General features: G+C 35.8%; 12 non-coding genes across 12 annotated transcripts in view; all 12 read left to right on the top strand.

The window, feature by feature from the left end:
* The first annotated feature begins 293 nt into the window (after nt 1-293).
* Nucleotides 294-412, top strand: LOC113101715 (5S ribosomal RNA). The gene has a single exon (XR_003290339.1). It is a non-coding gene; the product is annotated as a 5S ribosomal RNA (ribosomal RNA).
* A 219-nt stretch (nt 413-631) lies between these two features.
* On the top strand, nt 632-750 carry LOC113101732 (5S ribosomal RNA). The gene has a single exon (XR_003290356.1). It is a non-coding gene; the product is annotated as a 5S ribosomal RNA (ribosomal RNA).
* A 368-nt stretch (nt 751-1,118) lies between these two features.
* On the top strand, nt 1,119-1,237 carry LOC113101736 (5S ribosomal RNA). Its single transcript, XR_003290360.1, has one exon. It is a non-coding gene; the product is annotated as a 5S ribosomal RNA (ribosomal RNA).
* A 2,851-nt stretch (nt 1,238-4,088) lies between these two features.
* On the top strand, nt 4,089-4,207 carry LOC113101726 (5S ribosomal RNA). Its single transcript, XR_003290350.1, has one exon. It is a non-coding gene; the product is annotated as a 5S ribosomal RNA (ribosomal RNA).
* Nucleotides 4,208-4,428: 221 nt separating this feature from the next.
* LOC113101730 (5S ribosomal RNA) lies at nt 4,429-4,547 on the top strand. Its single transcript, XR_003290354.1, has one exon. It is a non-coding gene; the product is annotated as a 5S ribosomal RNA (ribosomal RNA).
* A 6,451-nt stretch (nt 4,548-10,998) lies between these two features.
* LOC113101731 (5S ribosomal RNA) lies at nt 10,999-11,117 on the top strand. Its single transcript, XR_003290355.1, has one exon. It is a non-coding gene; the product is annotated as a 5S ribosomal RNA (ribosomal RNA).
* A 369-nt stretch (nt 11,118-11,486) lies between these two features.
* LOC113101739 (5S ribosomal RNA) lies at nt 11,487-11,605 on the top strand. The gene has a single exon (XR_003290361.1). It is a non-coding gene; the product is annotated as a 5S ribosomal RNA (ribosomal RNA).
* Nucleotides 11,606-11,977: 372 nt separating this feature from the next.
* LOC113101720 (5S ribosomal RNA) lies at nt 11,978-12,096 on the top strand. Its single transcript, XR_003290344.1, has one exon. It is a non-coding gene; the product is annotated as a 5S ribosomal RNA (ribosomal RNA).
* Nucleotides 12,097-18,364: 6,268 nt separating this feature from the next.
* On the top strand, nt 18,365-18,483 carry LOC113101717 (5S ribosomal RNA). Its single transcript, XR_003290341.1, has one exon. It is a non-coding gene; the product is annotated as a 5S ribosomal RNA (ribosomal RNA).
* A 358-nt stretch (nt 18,484-18,841) lies between these two features.
* On the top strand, nt 18,842-18,960 carry LOC113101725 (5S ribosomal RNA). The gene has a single exon (XR_003290349.1). It is a non-coding gene; the product is annotated as a 5S ribosomal RNA (ribosomal RNA).
* A 367-nt stretch (nt 18,961-19,327) lies between these two features.
* On the top strand, nt 19,328-19,446 carry LOC113101714 (5S ribosomal RNA). Its single transcript, XR_003290338.1, has one exon. It is a non-coding gene; the product is annotated as a 5S ribosomal RNA (ribosomal RNA).
* Nucleotides 19,447-19,665: 219 nt separating this feature from the next.
* Nucleotides 19,666-19,704, top strand: part of LOC113101729 (5S ribosomal RNA) — a 119-nt gene continuing 80 nt past the window's right edge. The window contains exon 1 of the ribosomal RNA XR_003290353.1: nt 19,666-19,704. This exon is cut by the window's right edge and continues 80 nt beyond it. This is a non-coding gene — a ribosomal RNA (5S ribosomal RNA).

The raw sequence follows: 19,704 nt of genomic DNA, 5'->3' as shown, positions 1-19,704 counted from the left end.
TGCAGGTTTGGGCCTTGTTAGTACATGGATGGGAGACTGCCTGGGAATACCAGGTGCTTTAATCTTTTTGGAAAATTTCACGAATTATATAATAATCTTTCATTAAAAAAAAAAAAAAGAGTCAATGCCCGATCTCTGAATCTTAGCAGGTTTAGGTCTGGTTAGTACTTTGATGAGAGACTGCCTAGGAATACCAGGTGCTTTAAGCTTTTGGGCTTTCTTTCCTACTTATATAATGTACTGGCGATAAGATTGGCTGCTCTTTAAATAGCCCTATCTTTGCAGCAGACTTCGCTTACGGCCATACCAACCTGGCTATGCCCGATCTCGTCTGATCTCGGAAGCTAAGCAGGTTTGGGCCTGGTTAGTACTTGGATGGGAGACCCCCTGGGAATACCAGGTGCTGTAAGCTATTTGGACATTTTTCACTTAGTTTATAATAATTTTGCCAAAAAATAGTCAATGCCCGATCTCTGAATCTTAGCAGGTTTAGGTCTGGTTAGTACTTTGATGAGAGACTGCCTAGGAATACCAGGTGCTTTAAGCTTTTGGGCTTTCTTTCCTACTTATATAATGTACTGGCGATAAGATTGGCTGCTCTTTAAATAGCCCTCTCTTTGCAGCAGACTTCGCTTACAGCCATACCAACCTGGCTATGCCCGATCTCGTCTGATCTCGGAAGCTAAGCAGGTTTCGGCCTGGTTAGTACTTGGATGGGAGACCGCCTGGGAATACCAGGTGCTGTAAGCTTTTTGGACATTTTTCACTTAGTATATAATAATTTTGCCAAAAAATAGAGTCAATGCCCGATCTCTGAATATTTGCAGGTTTGGGCCTGGTTAGTACATGGATGGGAGACTGCCTGGGAATACCAGGTGCTTTAATCTTTTTGGAAAATTTCACGAATTATATAATAATCTTTCATTAAAAAAAATAAAAAAAAAGAGTCAATGCCCGATCTCTGAATATTTGCAGGTTTGGGCCTGGTTAGTACTTTGATGAGAGACTGCCTTGGAATACCAGGTGCTTTAAGCTTTTGGGCTTTCTTTCCTACTTATATAATGTACTGGCGATAAGATTGGGCTGCTCTTTAAATAGCCCTCTTTGCAGCAGACTTCGCTTACGGCCATACCAACCTGGCTATGCCCGATCTCGTCTGATCTCGGAAGCTAAGCAGGTTTGGCCTGGTTAGTACTTGGATGGGGAGACCGCCTGGGAATACCAGGTGCTGTAAGCTTTTTGGAAATTTTTCACTTAGTATATAATAATTTTGCCAAAAAATAGAGTCAATGCCGGATCTCTGAATCTTAGCAGGTTTGGGCCTGGTTAGTACATGGATGGGAGACTGCCTGTTAATACCAGGTGCTGTAAGCTTTTTGGACATTTTTGACTTAGTATATAATAATTTTGCCAAAAAATAGAGTCAATGCCCGATCTCTGAATATTTGCAGCTTTGGGCCTGGTTAGTACATGGATGGGAGACCGCCTGGGAATACCAGGTGCTGTAAGCTTTTTGGACATTTTTCACTTAGTTTATAATAATTTTGCCATAAAATAGAGTCAATGCCCGATCTCTGAATCTTAGCAGGTTTAGGTCTGGTTAGTACTTTGATGAGAGACTGCCTAGGAATACCAGGTGCTTTAAGTTTTTGGGTTTTCTTTCCTACTTATATAATGTACTGGCGATAAGATTGGCTGGTCTTTAAATAGCCCTCTCTTTGCAGCAAACTCGCTTACGGCCAAACCAACCTGGCAACGCTAGTGAGCCACACAGGGAAGTGAGTTGGCAGTTTGTAGTAGGCAGTAGGTGAGAGAGGCTCACCTTGTGTTTTTTGTTTTGTTTTATCTGCGTAAAGATTTATTTCTTTTGCAACTTATTGATTTTTGTTTGTTATAGTTTTTATACTTCCCAGCAGCAGTTTGCTGTCTGGGGAGAAATTTTTCTTTTGTTTGAAAAATGGATGGATTACATGGCAAAGAAGTGGACATGGCAGGAGGAAGACGAGTGCTAACAGACAAAGAAATGGATAAAGAACAACGAGATGGACAAGGACGAATGGATTATAACAAGAGGATTTACTCTAAAGAGGCTACAGTAATTGTTGACATGGCGGATCAGAGAGATGCAAGAGCAGAGGACATTATCAAAGCAGTGAACGAAAGGATTGGAGGAGGAAAGATTCTAGCAGTCAGACCAAGGCAAGTAAAAGAATATGAAATTACACTGATAAACAGGGAGGCGTGCGATGGATTAGATGAAGGATTAATGATAAAAGGAAAACTGTGTGAGATTCGACAACTGAAAACAAGGGAGTATGTGGTTTCTTTCATACATTTGCCAGCCTATATTGAGGACTCTGACATTTTAATTAAATTACAAAATTGGGGCGTAACACCTGTTTCAGACATCATAAGAAGAATGTATCCAGGCACAGACATTGCGGATGGTACAAGGTACCTAAGGGTGAAATTTCCTAAAGAAGTAGTGTCTCTGCCATACAGTACAAAGTTTGATACGGAGGAGGGAACACAGTATTTCAGGATCATGCATGATCGTCAGGTTAAAACCTGTCGATTGTGCATGAATCCGGGACATGTGTTCAAAGACTGTCCAGATTTTAAATGTCATCAGTGCAATGGCCAGGGTCATTACGCAAGGGATTGCGATGCAATTAAGTGCCCGGATTGCAGAAAGGTGATCATAAGATGTGAGTGTTGGATGGAGAATGAAATTCAAAATAAAGAGTCAGAAGGTGTAGGAGGGCGAATGTCAAAAGAAACTGAATTACAAAATGGTGGAGAGAATGAGGAAGAGGATGGTGTGAATAAAGAGGCTATTGTGGAAAATAAGAAGGAATTGGAAGAGAAAAGGCTGGAAGGAGAAATGGACAAAGGAATATTGACATCACAGGAAGTAACACAAGGGGTATTGGAGGAAATGGAGAACCAAGGATTAAAAGAAAAGGAGGAGGAAATGCAAGAGATAACTGAAGAGGAGAAAGAAATGGAATTGGAAGAGAAAAGGCTGGAAGGAGAAATGGACAAAGGAATATTGACATCACAGGAAGTAACACAAGGGGCATTGGAGGAAATGGAGAACCAAGGACTAAAAGAAAAGGAGGAGGAAATGCAAGAGATAACTGAAGAGGAGAAAGGAGTGGACAGAATGGATGATAGAAAGGACAAAAGGGTGACATTAAGAAGGAGAACCCTTAAGGTAATACCAAATGTGAATGTGGCCAGAAAAAAAGACATTTTAGGGAAAAATACAATAAGGGGAAACATTTGTTTGAGAATAAATTTCAAGTGTTGAGGGAAGATGAGGAGGAGGAGGTAGACTAAGAATACAATGTTTGGTTTAAATTTGTATTATTATTTATTATTATAATGTTTTTATACATTGTATCATGGTATGCTAATGCCTTAATTGTATTTCAAAAAGAAAAATGGAGATAAAAGGTTATTTATTGAATGTAAAGTGAAATAAATGTGTTTGGTGTTTAGAGAAATGGCTTTTATCAAACCTGTGGCAAATAATTATTGTTTTTGTTTGTTATGCTTCTGTGGAAAATGTGTACAATGTTTTTAATGAAATATTTTAAATTTGTTAATAAAAAAAAAAAAAAAAAAAAAAAAAAAAAAATCTCGTCTGATCTCGGAAGCTAAGCAGGTTTGGGCCTGGTTAGTACTTGGATGGGAGACCGCCTGGGAATACCAGGTGCTGTAAGCTTTTTGGAAATTTTTCACTTAGTATATAATAATTTGGCAAAAAAATAGAGTCAATGCCCGATCTCTGAATCTTAGCAGGTTTGGGCCTGGTTAGTACATGGATGGGAGACTGCCTGTTAATACCAGGTGCTGTAAGCTTTTTGGACATTTTTCACTTAGTATATAATAATTTTGCCAAAAAATAGAGTCAATGCCCGATCTCTGAATCTTAGCAGGTTTAGGTCTGGTTAGTACTTTGATGAGAGACTGCCTAGGAATACCAGGTGCTTTAAGCTTTTGGGCTTTCTTTCCTACTTATATAATGTACTGGCGATAAGATTGGCTGGTCTTTAAATAGCCCTCTCTTTGCAGCAGACTTCGCTTACGGCCATACCAACCTGGCTATGCCCGATCTCGTCTAATCTCGGAAGCTAAGCAGGTTTGGGCCTGGTTAGTACTTGGATGGGAGACCGCCTGGGAATACCAGGTGCTGTAAGCTTTTTGGACATTTTTCACTTAGTTTATAATAATTTTGCCAAAAAATAGAGTCAATGCCCGATCTCTGAATCTTAGCAGGTTTAGGTCTGGTTAGTACTTTGATGAGAGACTGCCTAGGAATACCAGGTGCTTTAAGCTTTTGGGTTTTCTTTCCTACTTATATAATGTACTGGCGATAAGATTGGCTGGTCTTTAAATAGCCCTCTCTTTGCAGCAGACTTCGCTTACGGCCATACCAACCTGGCTATGCCCGATCTCGTCTGATCTCCGAAGCTAAGCAGGTTTGGGCCTGGTTAGTACTTGGATGGGAGACCGCCTGGGAATACCAGGTGCTGTAAGCTTTTTGGACATTTTTCACTTAGTTTATAATAATTTTGCCAAAAAATAGAGTCAATGCCCGATCTCTGAATCTTAGCAGGTTTAGGTCTGGTTAGTACTTTGATGAGAGACTGCCTAGGAATACCAGGTGCTTTAAGCTTTTGGGTTTTCTTTCCTACTTTCCTACTAGAGTCAATGCCCGACCTCTGAATCTTAGCAGGTTTGGGCCTGGTTAGTACTTGGATGGGAGACCGCCTGGGAATACCAGGTGCTGTAAGCTTTTTGGAAATTTTTCACTTAGTATATAATAATTTTGCCAAAAAATAGAGTCAATGCCCGATCTCTGAATCTTAGCAGGTTTAGGTCTGGTTAGTACTTTGATGAGAGACTGCCTAGGAATACCAGGTGCTTTAAGCTTTTGGGTTTTCTTTCCTACTTATATAATGTACTGGCGATAAGATTGGCTGGTCTTTAAATAGCCCTCTCTTTGCAGCAAACTTCGCTTACGGCCATACCAACCTGAGGGCGCTAGAGTGCAACTAAGGAAGTAGTGTGGCAGCAATTCAGAGAGATAGGCTCTCTGCATTTTTGTTTTGTTTTTTGTTTTATTTATGTTTGGAGTGAACAAAATAACAGTTGGAAAGTTTGGTTTTTTGTTTCAATGCTAACCAGCAGCTTTTAAGCTGTCTGGGAGGTATTTATTTTTAGTTTGTTTGACTTTTTTGTTTGTTTTTCTCGTGTGGGGAAAGAGCAATCAAAGAAAATGGAGGAACACAAAAGGAACTGCAAGGATAAAGGCACAGAAATTTGCAGACAACAGGATAAAGGACTGAGAAAAGGTTTGCGAGATGAAAGTGGAAAAAATATAATTGAAAATCAAAGAGTATATTTAAAGGAGGCAACCATAACCATTGATGTAGCAGAGGTACAAAATGGAGGAGTAGAAGACATCATTAAATCCATAGTAGAGAAGGTGGGAGAAGGAAAAATCCTTGCTGTAAGACCAAAACAACATGGATTATATGAGGTAACTTTGGAAAAAGAAGAGCTTTGTGATGAACTTCTAAATGGACTGGAAATTAAAGGAATAAAGTGTGAAACTAAAAAGCTACAAGACAGGGAGTATGTGGTCTCCTTTATGCACTTACCAGTCTACCTAGAAGATACGGCCATTCTGGACAAGTTGGAAGGGTGGAGAGTAATCCCCACATCACAAATAAGGAGAAGATATTATCCGAGAACGGACATCGAGGATGGAACCAGATTTGTAAAGGTAAAATTCCCGAGAGAAGTGGCTTCATTACCTTACAGTACACGCTTCGAGACCGCAGAAGGAACACAACATTTTAGGATTATACACAGTCAACAGGTAAAAACATGTCGATTGTGCATGAGTCCACAGCACATCCTCAAGGACTGTCCAGAGTTTACATGTCACAAGTGCGAGGAACAAGGTCACTATGCAAGGGATTGTACAGCAGTCAAGTGCCCAGATTGTTTTAAAACTATGAACAAATGTGAATGCTGGATGAATACCGGAGAAGAGGAAGAGGAAGAGGAAGAGGAAGAGGAAGAGGAAGAGGAAGATGAAGAGGAAGAGGAAGAAGAGGAGCAAGAGGAAAATGGGCGGATACTAAAGGAGGCTATAGAAACAAAAGAAAGAAGTGAAAGAGAGGAGCAACAGGAGGCAGCAATGGAGGAAGAGAGGGAGAATGATAAGGAACTGGCAAGTGAAAATGAAGGACAAAAATCTGAAGAAAATGAAAGCATTGACAAAGTAGTATGGACACCAGCAGACAGAGTTACAAATACAAAAGACAAGTTTACTGCATCAGAAAGCAGCCAAAATATGGAAATGACATATGGTATTGGAGTGGGAAGAGATTTGGAGGATCAAAAGAGTGGCAAGGACTTGGGAAGACTCGTAAGAAGAAGGACTTTAAAGGTAAAACCAAATTTAGAATCATCTAAGAAAAGAATTGTTAAAAGGGAAATAAAGAAAAATGTTAATAGATTTGAAGTGTTGAGGATCCTAGAAGAAGAAAAAGAGGAAGAAGAAGAAAGTTAACAATGGTGATTCCTAAATACTTATTTTCTTATTTTATGGTATTAAGTATTGTTGTTTTTAATGCAAGAGGTTTACTTAACAGGGAAAAATTTGAAATGGTTAAAGAATTGTGTAAAGATGAAGATTTAATAATACTTCAAGAAACAAACTGGAGAGGTGATGTAATGGATGATTTTAAAAAGAGGTGGGCTGGGGAAATATTTTTTAATAATGATGATGGAAGAATGGGAAGAGGGGTTGCTATTTTAATAAGAAAAGGTATAGATGTGAAAGTAAAAGTAATATATGATGATGGGAAAGGAAAATCTATTGCAGTTGAAATAAGACATGAAGATGAATGCTTTGTGATATTTAATTTGCATGCACCAAATGAAGTGAAAGAAAAAAAGAATTTTTTTAATGAATTAAGAGGTTTGGTAGAAAAGTGGAAGAAAGTAATGATGGTAGGAGATTTCAATACAGTTTTTTGTAAAAGAGATTTGGCAGACGGGATGGTTTTTAGAGCAGATGAGGGGAGAAAAGAACTTAGAACTCTAATGGAAGAAAATAACTTAATGGATGTGTGGAGAGAGAGGAATGAAAAGAAAAGAGAGTTTACCAGAAAACAAATTGTAGGGAATTTTTTATGTCAGTCACGGATTGATCACATTTTAAGTACAAGAAATTTAGATTATTTTATTGAGGATATATTTTATAAAGATACAGTTTTGAGTGATCATAAAATGGTTTCTTTGAAGATAGACTTTAACAAAAAGGAGAGAGGACCTGGAGTATGGGTTTTAAACACAGAGCTTTTAAAGAGTGAAAGTTATAAATTGGAAATAGAAAAATTATTAGAAACAGAGAAAGAGGATGGGATGTATGTAGAGGATAAAAGAATATGGTGGGAGAATGTAAAATATGAAATAAAGAAATTTTCAATAAAATATAGTAAAACTGTTCAGAGGGTAAAACGGAAAAAGGAAAAAGAGATAAGGATGGAATTAAGAGAAGAGCAACAAAAGAGAAGTGGAGATATACAAAAATAATAGTCTTGGAAGAGAAACTAAAGAAAATAGAGGAGGGAAAATGTAAAGGAGCTATGATGAGAAGCAAAGCAAAATACATTGTTGAGGGAGAGAGGTGTACAAAATTTTTCTTTAATTTGGAGAAAAGTAAAGGAAAAGCAGAACTAATGAAGGAAATAAAGAGGAAGGATGGTAAAACAGTGAAGGGAACAGAAGAAATCCTTAAAGAAATAAAATGTTACTATGAAGACCTTTTTAGAACAAATAAAATAAATAATGAGGAAAAAAAGTTTTTATTACAGCAAATTACTGCCAAGGTAGAAAAAGAAGATAAAAAACTTTGTGAAAAAGAAATAGAAAAAGAAGAGATAATGAGGGCTATAGAACTTTTAAATGGAGGAAAAAGTCCAGGAATAGATGGACTGGTAGGTGAGTTTTATAAGGCTTTTAAAGATAAAATAAGCACAATTTTAAAAGAAGTATATGATCAGGTTTTTGAGAAAGGTGAATTATATCAGATGATGGGAATGGGGCTAATGAAGATAATATATAAAGGAAAAGGGGATAAAACAGTTTTAAATAATTTTAGACCAATTACTATGCTAAATACAGATTTAAAGATTTTAGCAAAAGTCTTAGCTGATAGGATGAGGAAGGTATTACCTACAATAATAAAGACTAATCAGTCATATGGGGTAAATGGAAGAGACATTGCAGACACAATAAGTAGTATAAGAGACTTAATAGGTTATATGAGAGAAGAAAATAAGTGTGGATATGTAATCAGCCTTGATTTCGAAAAAGCTTTTGACAGAGTGGAACATAGTTTTTTATTTTCAATTTTAGAACGTTTTGGTTTTGGAATTAATTTTATTAAATGGATAACAATTTTATACAGAGGAGCAATGACAAAAGTGAAATGCAATGGCTTTTTAACAGAACCTTTTAAAATTACACGTTCAATAAGACAAGGGTGTCCACTATCGGCACAGTTATACTCCTTGGTAGCAGAACCTTTGGGGATGGTAATAAATAAAGAAGAAAGAATACAGGGAATAGAACTGGAGAGGGGAATAGAAGGACAAAAAATATTTCAATACGCTGATGACACGACAGTAATAGTTAGAGATATTGGAAGTGTGGGAATAGTTATGGAAGAAGTGAGAAGATTTTGTCAAGGCACTGGAGCAAAAATAAATGAAGATAAAACTGTTTGTATGAGATTCGGAAAATCACCAGTTTTAATAGAAAATTTTGCTTTCAAAGAAGTACAAGAAATGAAGATTTTAGGTGTAATTTTAGGAAAAGAGGAAAAAATACAAGAGATAAGATGTGGGAAGAGATTATAGGAGCAATGGAAAGAAGATTAGTATTTTGGAGATACAGGAATTTAAATCTAAAAGGAAAGATTTTAATTGTAAATGTTTTATTGTTGTCCAAAATATGGTATATTATGTCTGTTTCATCTATGCCTTTTTGGACGGCACAAAGGATAAAAAGATGTATTTTGGATTTTTTATGGGAGAAAAAGCCTGCGAGAATTGCATACAACACGCTAATTGGTCCAGTAGAAGAAGGAGGTTTAGGTCTAGTAGATATTGAGCAAAAGAAAAAAAGTATGAGAGTCAAAACAGTCAAAAAGTATTTGGATGAGGAAAACAAAAGTGAATGGAAAATAACAATGGAACTTTATTTAAACATATGTGGGAATTTGAAGATAGGAAACAATATTTTATGGATGAAATTAAAGAATGGGATGATGCAGAGAATACCAGACTTCTATAAGGAAGTTTTAAGTGCTTGGAGTTCTTTACTCTCAGAAATTGAATTTAAACCACATGGAAGGGAAATGATTTTAAACCAACCTTTGTTCTTAAATAAGAATATTGTTTCACAAGGAAAAGAGATTTATTTTAAGAAGTGGATTGAAGTAGGGTTTTTAAAAGTAAGGGATGTGTTATATGAGTATAAAGAAGGGTTTCTACCCATACAAGTGTTGATTGATGCTATGGAGGAAGCAAAAGAAGAATATAATGAAAACACTCTTAAAAAACAATATGAAGAAGTAAAGAAGGCAATACCTAAAGAATGGGTTGAGGAGATTCAGAATGAGGAAAAATCTGAAAACAGAGTGGATGTGTTTTTGAAAAGAGGGGACAAATTGATGGTTTTTAATTTATGTACTGTGAAAATGTTTTATCATTTTTTTGTAAATTCTGTTTTTAAAAAACCTATTGCCAACCAATTCTGGTTAAGGCACTTCAATGGAGTTGACGAAGGACTCATTTGGAAGAATATGAGATGGAAGTTTTTAGATACAGATCTTGAATGTTTGGATTATTTCATAAGACAAAATGTGATGTTCACTGAAATGAGGCTGTGTAAGATTGGAATGGAACAAGATGCAATATGTAAAGTATGTAAAACAGAAGATGAAGGAATTTTACACCTGTTTTTACTTTGTGAAGGATTGGGTCAATTTTTTGGAGTTTTAAAAAAGTTAGTTTGGGATTTAAGAAAAACGACTAAAGAAATTAGCTGGAATATAACTCTTATGTTGGGGTTAAACGATAAATGTCAAAATAAACAAGTTATTAATTTACTCTTAATTCTAGCAAAAAAGGTCATATGGAAGAGGAGAAATATTGCAAAAAACAAAAATTATGTCTTGGATTTGTGGCTGTATTTTAAATCAGAAATTGAGAATTACATACAAACCCTGTATGATTTTTTTAAGTGGAAGAATGACATGGAAATGTTTAATACTATTTTTACTAAAGATGTAAGACACATTTTAGAAAAGTATAATGTTGTTTCTCCAGGAAGTGATGTTTCTGTATGTTGATTCAAAATTGTTGTATGGAAGATATATGTATTGTTGATCCCATAAGTTAAATAAAAAAAAAAAAAAAAAAAAAAAAGCTATGCCCGATCTCGTCTGATCTCCGAAGCTAAGCAGGTTTGGGCTTGGTTAGTACTTGGATGGGAGACCGCCTGGGAATATCAGGTGCTTTAATCTTTTTGGAAAATTTCACGAATTATATAATAATCTTTCATTAAAAAAAATAAAAAAAAAGAGTCAATGCCCGATCTCTGAATATTTGCAGGTTTGGGCCTGGTTAGTACATGGATGGGAGACTGCCTGGGAATACCAGGTGCTTTAATCTTTTTGGAAAATTTCACGAATTATATAATAATCTTTCATTAAAAAAAATAAAAAAAAAGAGTCAATGCCCGATCTCTGAATATTTGCAGGTTTGGGCCTGGTTAGTACTTTGATGAGAGACTGCCTTGGAATACCAGGTGCTTTAAGCTTTTGGGCTTTCTTTCCTACTTATATAATGTACTGGCGATAAGATTGGCTGCTCTTTAAATAGCCCTCTCTTTGCAGCAGACTTCGCTTACAGCCATACCAACCTGGCTATGCCCGATCTCGTCTGATCTCGGAAGCTAAGCAGGTTTCGGCCTGGTTAGTACTTGGATGGGAGACCGCCTGGGAATACCAGGTGCTGTAAGCTTTTTGGACATTTTTCACTTAGTATATAATAATTTTGCCAAAAAATAGAGTCAATGCCCGATCTCTGAATATTTGCAGGTTTGGGCCTGGTTAGTACATGGATGGGAGACTGCCTGGGAATACCAGGTGCTTTAATCTTTTTGGAAAATTTCACGAATTATATAATAATCTTTCATTAAAAAAAATAAAAAAAAAGAGTCAATGCCCGATCTCTGAATATTTGCAGGTTTGGGCCTGGTTAGTACTTTGATGAGAGACTGCCTTGGAATACCAGGTGCTTTAAGCTTTTGGGCTTTCTTTCCTACTTATATAATGTACTGGCGATAAGATTGGCTGCTCTTTAAATAGCCCTCTCTTTGCAGCAGACTTCGCTTACGGCCATACCAACCTGGCTATGCCCGATCTCGTCTGATCTCGGAAGCTAAGCAGGTTTGGGCCTGGTTAGTACTTGGATGGGAGACCGCCTGGGAATACCAGGTGCTGTAAGCTTTTTGGACATTTTTCACTTAGTATATAATAATTTTGCCAAAAAATAGAGTCAATGCCCGATCTCTGCATATTTGCAGGTTTGGGCCTGGTTAGTACATGGATGGGAGACTGCCTGGGGATACCAGGTGCTTTAATCTTTTTGGAAAATTTCACGAATTATATAATAATCTTTCATTAAAAAAAAAAAAAAAAAAAAAGAGTCAATGCCCGATCTCTGAATCTTAGCAGGTTTAGGTCTGGTTAGTACTTTGATGAGAGACTGCCTAGGAATACCAGGTGCTTTAAGCTTTTGGGCTTTCTTTCCTACTTATATAATGTACTGGCGATAAGATTGGCTGCTCTTTAAATAGCCCTCTCTTTGCAGCAGACTTCGCTTACGGCCATACCAACCTGGCTATGCCCGATCTCGTCTGATCTCGGAAGCTAAGCAGGTTTGGGCCTGGTTAGTACTTGGATGGTAGACCGCCTGGGAATACCAGGTGCTGTAAGCTTTTTGGAAATTTTTCACTTAGTATATAATAATTTTGCCAAAAAATAGAGTCAATGCCAGATCTCTGAATATTAGCAGGTTTGGGCCTGGTTAGTACATGGATGGGAGACTGCCTGGGAATACCAGGTGCTTTAAACTTTTTGGAAAATTTCACAAATTATATAATAATCTTGCAAAAAAATAAAAAGAGTCAATGCCCAATCTCTGAATCTTAGCAGGCTTAGGTCTGTTTAGTACTTGGATGAGAGACCGGCTAGGAATACCAGGTGCTTTAAGCTTTTGGGTTTTCTTTCCTACTTAGATAATGTACTGGCGATTAGATTGGCTGATCTCTAAATAGCCCTCTCTTTGCGGCAGTCTTCGCTTACGGCCATACCACCCTGAGCACCTGTGATTGTTGGTACATTCCAGGAAGTCAGAGGTGGCAGTAGGGAGAGAAAGGCTCTCCCATGTGTTTGTTTTGGTTTGTCTTATATTATATTGTATTTAGTTAAATATTTATTTTTTTCTTGGTTTGTTTTATTATTTTTTAGGGCCCTGAGCAGAATTTACTGCTTAGGGCCAAAGGAGCTTTAAAGCTCTTAAAGTTTTGATTATGGAGGAACAACATGGCAATGGCAAAGACGTGGCTGAGGAAAAAAGCAACAGTAAAGAACTTCAAAAAGATACTGTAGAAAGTATAAAGCAAAGGAAATCAACAGAGACAAGTGAGGTGAGAAGAAAAAGGAATGAGATGAAAGATAATGAACAACAAAAGCATTACTCAAAGGAGGCCACAGTGATTGTTAATGCTACAGAAGTAAGAGATCGAAGGGTGGAGGAAGTGATAAAAGCGGTGATTGAAAAAGTTGGACTGAGTAAAGTGTTAGCGGTAAGACCAAGATTAAATAATGAGTATGAGGTAACCGTAATGGATGAAGAAGCATGTGAAGTTTTAAAGGAAGGATTAACAGTGAAAGGAATTGTGTGTGAAGTGAGGAATCTTCAAGAAAGAGAGTGTGTTGTTTCATTCATGCACTTACCAGCTTATATAACAGATGAAGAAATAATGGCAAAATTGCGAACATGGGGAGTTAAAGTTACATCTGCAATAAGAAGAAGGTACTATCCAGACACTACAAATACAGATGGAACAAGATATGTCCGTGTGAAATTCCCTAAGGAGGTGTTATCACTGCCTTACAGCACGAGATTTGATACTGCAGAGGGAGTGCAATATTTTAGGATCATACATGATCGTCAAATGAAGATCTGTAGATTGTGTATGAAACCGGGACACATTTTGAAGGACTGTCCAGACTTTTCCTGTCGAGATTGTGGAGAAAAGGGACATTTTTCGAGGGAATGTGATGCTGTAAGATGCCCGGAGTGTCGTAAAGTACTGGTGAAATGTGAATGCTGGATAGAGGAGGATGCTGAAACGGATAAAGACTATGAGCAAGTGGATGAAATGGAGAAATCACAGGATGTGGACGACGCAAAGGAGGATGAACAAACAGAACAGACTGAGGAAGAAGATGAGAATCAAATAGGAGAAGATGCAGAGGAGGAACAGAAGTACTGTGAAATGGAAAAAGAGCAAGAAGAAGAAGGATATGGAATACAAACGGAAATCTTGAAACAAACAAGAGAGGAGGAAAAGGAAAGGCAGGAAATGCAAATGACAGAGAAAGCAACACTAGGGAGAAAAGAAGACAACAAAAATGACTGGGAAAAGGTTACAATAACAAGAAGAAGACAACTAAAGGTAAAACCAAATTTAGAGAATGTACAAAACAGACATATAATTAAAAAAAAAAGAACTGAAAGAGAAAGTATTTAAAAAAAGAGACTATGGTGAAAATAGTTTTGAGGTATTAATGCAACTGGGAAAAGTTGATGAATGTTCAGAATAATATGTACTTTGCTATGTATTATGTTCTTGAAAATTGCAACACTTAATGTAAGAGGGTTACTAGAAAAAGGGAAATTTGAAAAGTTGAAACTTTTGTGTAGTAGATCAAATGTTTTAGTGGTTCAAGAAACAAATTGGAGGGATGAAGTAATGGAAAGTTTAAAAAAAAAATGGAAAGGTGATATATTTTATAGTAATGGTGATGGGAGGCTAGGTAGGGGAGTAGCATTTTTAATTAAAAAGGGCGTGTGTGAAAAAGCACAAGTGGTTTATGATGATAAGCAAGGAAAGTGTTTGATAGTGAAAATGATGGAGGGGGAGACAGATATAGTTCTGTGTAATATTCATGCTCCTGTGGTAGAAAAAGAAAAGGTGTTATTTTTTAAGAAACTAAAAGATATTATTGTGAAATGGGAGAATATTTTAATTATGGGGGATTTTAACACTACGTTTAGCAAGATGGATATTGCAGATGGGATGGTTTTTAAATCTGATAGTGGAAGGAAGGAATTAAAAAGTCTAATGGAAGAAAATAACTTTGTGGACGTTTGGAGAGAAAGAAACGAGGGGATACGAGAATTCTCAAGGCAACAGGCATTGAAGAATTTTATATGCAGAAGTAGAATAGATTTCTTGATAAGTAAAAGGGAAATGTTGAAGATAATAGATACTATATATTACAAGGAAACAATGTTAAGTGATCATAAAGTTGTATGTATACAAGTTGATATGAATAATTTTAAAAGAGGGCCGGGAATATGGATGTTAAATACTGAGATTTTAAAAGATGAGAATTTTAAGGAACAAATAGAGGTATTAATAAAAAAGGAAAAAGGAAATCAGATGTATAAGGATGAAAAGAGAATTTGGTGGGATAATTTAAAATATGACATTGGAAAATGTGCAAGAGAACAGTAAAATAATACAGAAAATTAAAAAAAGAAAAGAAAAAGAAATAAGATTAGAATTAAGAGATGAGCTAAGTAAGGAGGTTGTCAACTTACAGAAAACTGTAATGTTGGAGGAAAAAATAAAGGATATAGAAGACAAAAAATATAAAGGAGCAATGATAAGAAGTAAAGCAAAATACTTAGTGGAAGGTGAAAAATGTACAAGGTTCTTTTTTAATATGGAAAAAAACAGACAGAGAGCAGGAATGATTAAAGAATTAATAGGAAAAGGAGGAGGAAAGGTAAAAGAAAAAGAAGAAGTTTTAAAAGAAATAAAAGATTATTATGAAAATTTGTTTAAAAGGGAAGGAGTGGGTAGAGAAGAAATTGAATTTTTGGTAGGGAAAATCAAAATAAAGATAGATAATGGTGATAAAAATGTATGTGAAAGGGGAATTGAAAAAGAAGAAATAGATGAAGCAATCATGCAGTTAAATAATGGTAAAAGTCCAGGAAAAGATGGTCTTCCAAGTGAATTTTATAAGGTTTTTAAAAATGTAATGACACCAATTTTAAAAGATGTGTATGACGAAATTTTTAAAAAGGAAAAAACCAGTTATTTTATGGGGATAGGATTAGTAAAATTAATTTATAAAAGAAAAGGGGACATTGCAGATCTTAAAAATTATAGACCAATAACTATGTTAAATACAGATTTTAAAATATTATCAAAGATTTTAGCTAACAGATTGAAGAAAATTTTACCAAATATAATACAAACAAACCAGGCTTATGCAATACCAGGAAGAGATATTACAGATACTATTAGTAGTATAAGAGATGTTGTAAGTTACATGATCTCTGAAAAAAAAGTGGATATGTAATAAGTCTTGATTTAGAAAAGGCCTTTGACCGTGTTGAACATGAGTATTTGTTTAGAATTTTACAACAGTTTGGTTTTGGTGAAAATTTTATTAAGTGGTTGAAGATTTTATATAAAGATTCAAAAAGTCAAGTAAAGTGCAATGGTTTTTTAACAGAGACCTTTAATTTAACTAGATCTATTAGACAAGGTTGTCCATTATCAGCTTTGCTGTACAGTTTAGTGGCAGAGGCATTAGGGTTGGCAATAACGGAAGAGAAAGAAATTAGAGGAATAGACACAGAAGAAAATAGAGAGTTGCAGAAAGTATATCAATATGCAGATGATACGACTATAATAGTGCAAGATGTGGCTAGTGTAGTTAAAGCAATGGACATAATAGAAAAATACTGTAAAGGTTCTGGAGCTAAGATAAATCAACAAAAAACGGTTATTATGAGTATAGGAAAAATTGAAAAAATTCAAAAATTTTATCCATTTAAAGAAGAAGAGAGCTTGAAGATTTTGGGTGTGAGGATTGGGAAAAATGAGAAAATGGTGAGAGATTTGATGTGGGATGAAGTGGTGGGTGAAATGGAAAGAGTGTTAAATTATTGGAAACAAAGGGAATTAACTTTAAGAGGGAAGGTTTTGGTTATAAATGCATTAATGATGGCAAAAATGTGGTATGTTTTGGGTGTGATACCCATGCCTATGGGAATTAGTAAAAGATTAAAAAAAGATGTTTTAAATTTTCTCTGGGGCTCTAAGCCATCAAGGATTTCTTATAATACAATAATAGGGGCCATAGAAGAAGGTGGGTTAGGGCTGCAAGATCCAGAATTAAAAAAAAAGAGCTTTAGAGTTAAAACTGTGAAAACATTTTTAAATGAAGAGAATAAAGCTGAATGGAAAATACTTATGAGAATGTTTTTATATAAATGCGGACATATGAAAATAGGATCTGATATTCTGTGGATGAAATTAAAACCTACAATGATAACCGGAATCCCGGAGTTTTATAAAGAAGTTTTAGAAGCATGGACAGAATTTTTACCAAATGTATGTATTAAACCTATTAGGAGATTGGAGTTTTTAACACAGCCATTGTTTCTGAATGAGAATATTGTATATAGAGGAAAAGAATTATTTTTTAAACATTGGATTAATGCTGGATTTAAAACAATAAGGGATGTTTTGTATGAAGTGAGGGAAGGTTTTTTACCTTTGCAAGCAATTTATGATGAAGTGAAAAATAATGAAAATCATGTTAATAAGAATGTTTTAAAAAAGCAATATGATAAAATAAAGGAGGCAATTCCAAAGGAATGGTTAGTAAACATAGAAAAACAAGGACAAGACAGTGAAGATGATAAAATGAAGGTTTTCTTAAAAGCAAAAGGAGAAAAGGAGCCTTTTCATGTGAGTCATCTTAAGACTTTTTATGTTTTGTTTAGAAATAGTGTTTTTAAGAAACCAGCTGGGAATACATTTTGGAAAAAAGTTTTTACAAACCTTGAGGAAGAAGTTCTGTGGAGAAATTTGAGAAAATGGCACATTGATGTTAAAATGGAGAATCTGGATTTTTATATAAGGCATAATATAATTTTTTCTGAAGAGAAGTTGTATAAATGTGGAATGACTGGGGATGCATTGTGTAAAGTCTGTTGTGAAACAAATGAAGGAATTGTGCACATGTTTTTATCATGTAAAGAACTGATCATTTTCAGAGACAAAATGAAAAATGTGATTAAGAGTTTGTTAGGAGAAAAAATGGATGTAATAGAAGATGAAGAGAGTTGGAATTGTATATTTTTATTTGGAATGAATGAGAAATCTGATAATCAAAATGTTATAAATTTGTTTTTAATTGTAGCTAGATATGCGATATGGTGTAGGAGAAATATAGCAAGAGACAAAAACAAAAAACTGGGATTATGGATTTATTTTAAGAAAAAATTGGAAGATTATATACGAACACTAGAAAGTTATTTTAAAGCTGAAGGTACAATTTATGTATTTGATAAACTAATTCTAAATAACAATCCTTATGTTTTGAAAACACTGAATGGACTGGAAATTAATTTGTAGTTTTTTTTTTTTTTTTTTTTGTTTTTTTTTTTTTCAGATGAAAAGGATTATGTTTGCTTAGAAACTTTAATGTAACCTTAAATGAATGTCTGCATTTATTTTGTGAAAGAGAGTTTTCTATAACATGAATGATTTAAATGTGAAATATTTTATGTATTTTTTCTTTTTGTACTGAAATATTTTTAATAAAAAAAAAAAAAAAAAAAAAAAAAAAAAATGGCCGATCTCGTCTGATCTCGGAAGCTAAGCAGGTTTGGTCCTGGTTAGTACTTGGATGGGAAACCGCCTGGGAATACCAGGTGCTGTAAGCTTTTTGGACATTTTTCACTTAGTTTATAATAATTTTGCCATAAAATAGAGTCAATGCCCGATCTCTGAATCTTAGCAGGTTTAGGTCTGGTTAGTACTTTGATGAGAGACTGCCTAGGAATACCAGGTGCTTTAAGCTTTTGGGTTTTCTTTCCTACTTATATAATGTACTGGCGATAAGATTGGCTGGTCTTTAAATAGCCCTCTCTTTGCAGCAAACTTCGCTTATGGCCATACCAACCTGGCTATGCCCGATCTCGTCTGATCTCGGAAGCTAAGCAGGTTTGGGCCTGGTTAGTACTTGGATGGGAGACCGCCTGGGAATACCAGGTGCTGTAAGCTTTTTGGAAATTTTTCACTTAGTATATAATAATTTTGCCAAAAAATTGAGTCAATGCCCGATCTCTGAATCTTAGCAGGTTTGGGCCTGGTTAGTACATGGATGGGAGACTGCCTGTTAATACCAGGTGCTGTAAGCTTTTTGGACATTTTTCACTTAGTATATAATAATTTTGCCAAAAAATAGAGTCAATGCCCGATCTCTGAATCTTAGCAGGTTTAGGTCTGGTTAGTACTTTGATGAAAGACTGCCTAGGAATACCAGGTGCTTTAAGCTTTTGGGCTTTCTTTCCTACTTATATAATGTACTGGCGATAAGATTGGCTGCTCTTTAAATAGCCCTCTCTTTGCAGCAGACTTCGCTTACCGCCATACCAACCTGGCTATGCCCGATCTCGTCTGATCTCGGAAGCTAAGCAGGTTTGGGCCTGGTTAGTACTTGGATGGGAGACCGCCTGGGAATACCAGGTGCTGTAAGCTTTTTGGACATTTTTCACTTAGTTTATAATAATTTTGCCAAAAAATAGAGTCAATGCCCGATCTCTGAATATTTGCAGGTTTGGGCCTGGTTAGTACATGGATGGGAGACTGCCTGGGAATACCAGGTGCTTTAATCTTTTTGGAAAATTTCACGAATTATATAATAATCTTTCATTAAAAAAAAAAAAAAAAGAGTCAATGCCCGATCTCTGAATCTTAGCAGGTTTAGGTCTGGTTAGTACTTTGATGAGAGACTGCCTAGGAATACCAGGTGCTTTAAGCTTTTGGGCTTTCTTTCCTACTTATATAATGTACTGGCGATAAGATTGGCTGCTCTTTAAATAGCCCAATCTTTGCAGCAGACTTCGCTTACGGCCATACCAACCTGGCTATGCCCGATCTCGTCTGATCTCGGAAGCTAAGCAGGTTTGGGCCTGGTTAGTACTTGGATGGGAGACCCCCTGGGAATACCAGGTGCTGTAAGCTATTTGGACATTTTTCACTTAGTTTATAATAATTTTGCCAAAAAATAGTCAATGCCCGATCTCTGAATCTTAGCAGGTTTAGGTCTGGTTAGTACTTTGATGAGAGACTGCCTAGGAATACCAGGTGCTTTAAGCTTTTGGGTTTTCTTTCCTACTTATATAATGTACTGGCGATAAGATTGGCTGGTCTTTAAATAGCCCTCTCTTTGCAGCAGACTTCGCTTACGGCCATACCAACCTGGCTATGCCCGATCTCGTC

Source organism: Carassius auratus, unplaced genomic scaffold (genome assembly GCF_003368295.1).
Source record: "Carassius auratus strain Wakin unplaced genomic scaffold, ASM336829v1 scaf_tig00217633, whole genome shotgun sequence".
In the NCBI taxonomy this organism is placed as follows: domain Eukaryota; kingdom Metazoa; phylum Chordata; class Actinopteri; order Cypriniformes; family Cyprinidae; genus Carassius; species Carassius auratus.
This window is presented reverse-complemented; position numbering and strand designations above follow the sequence as displayed.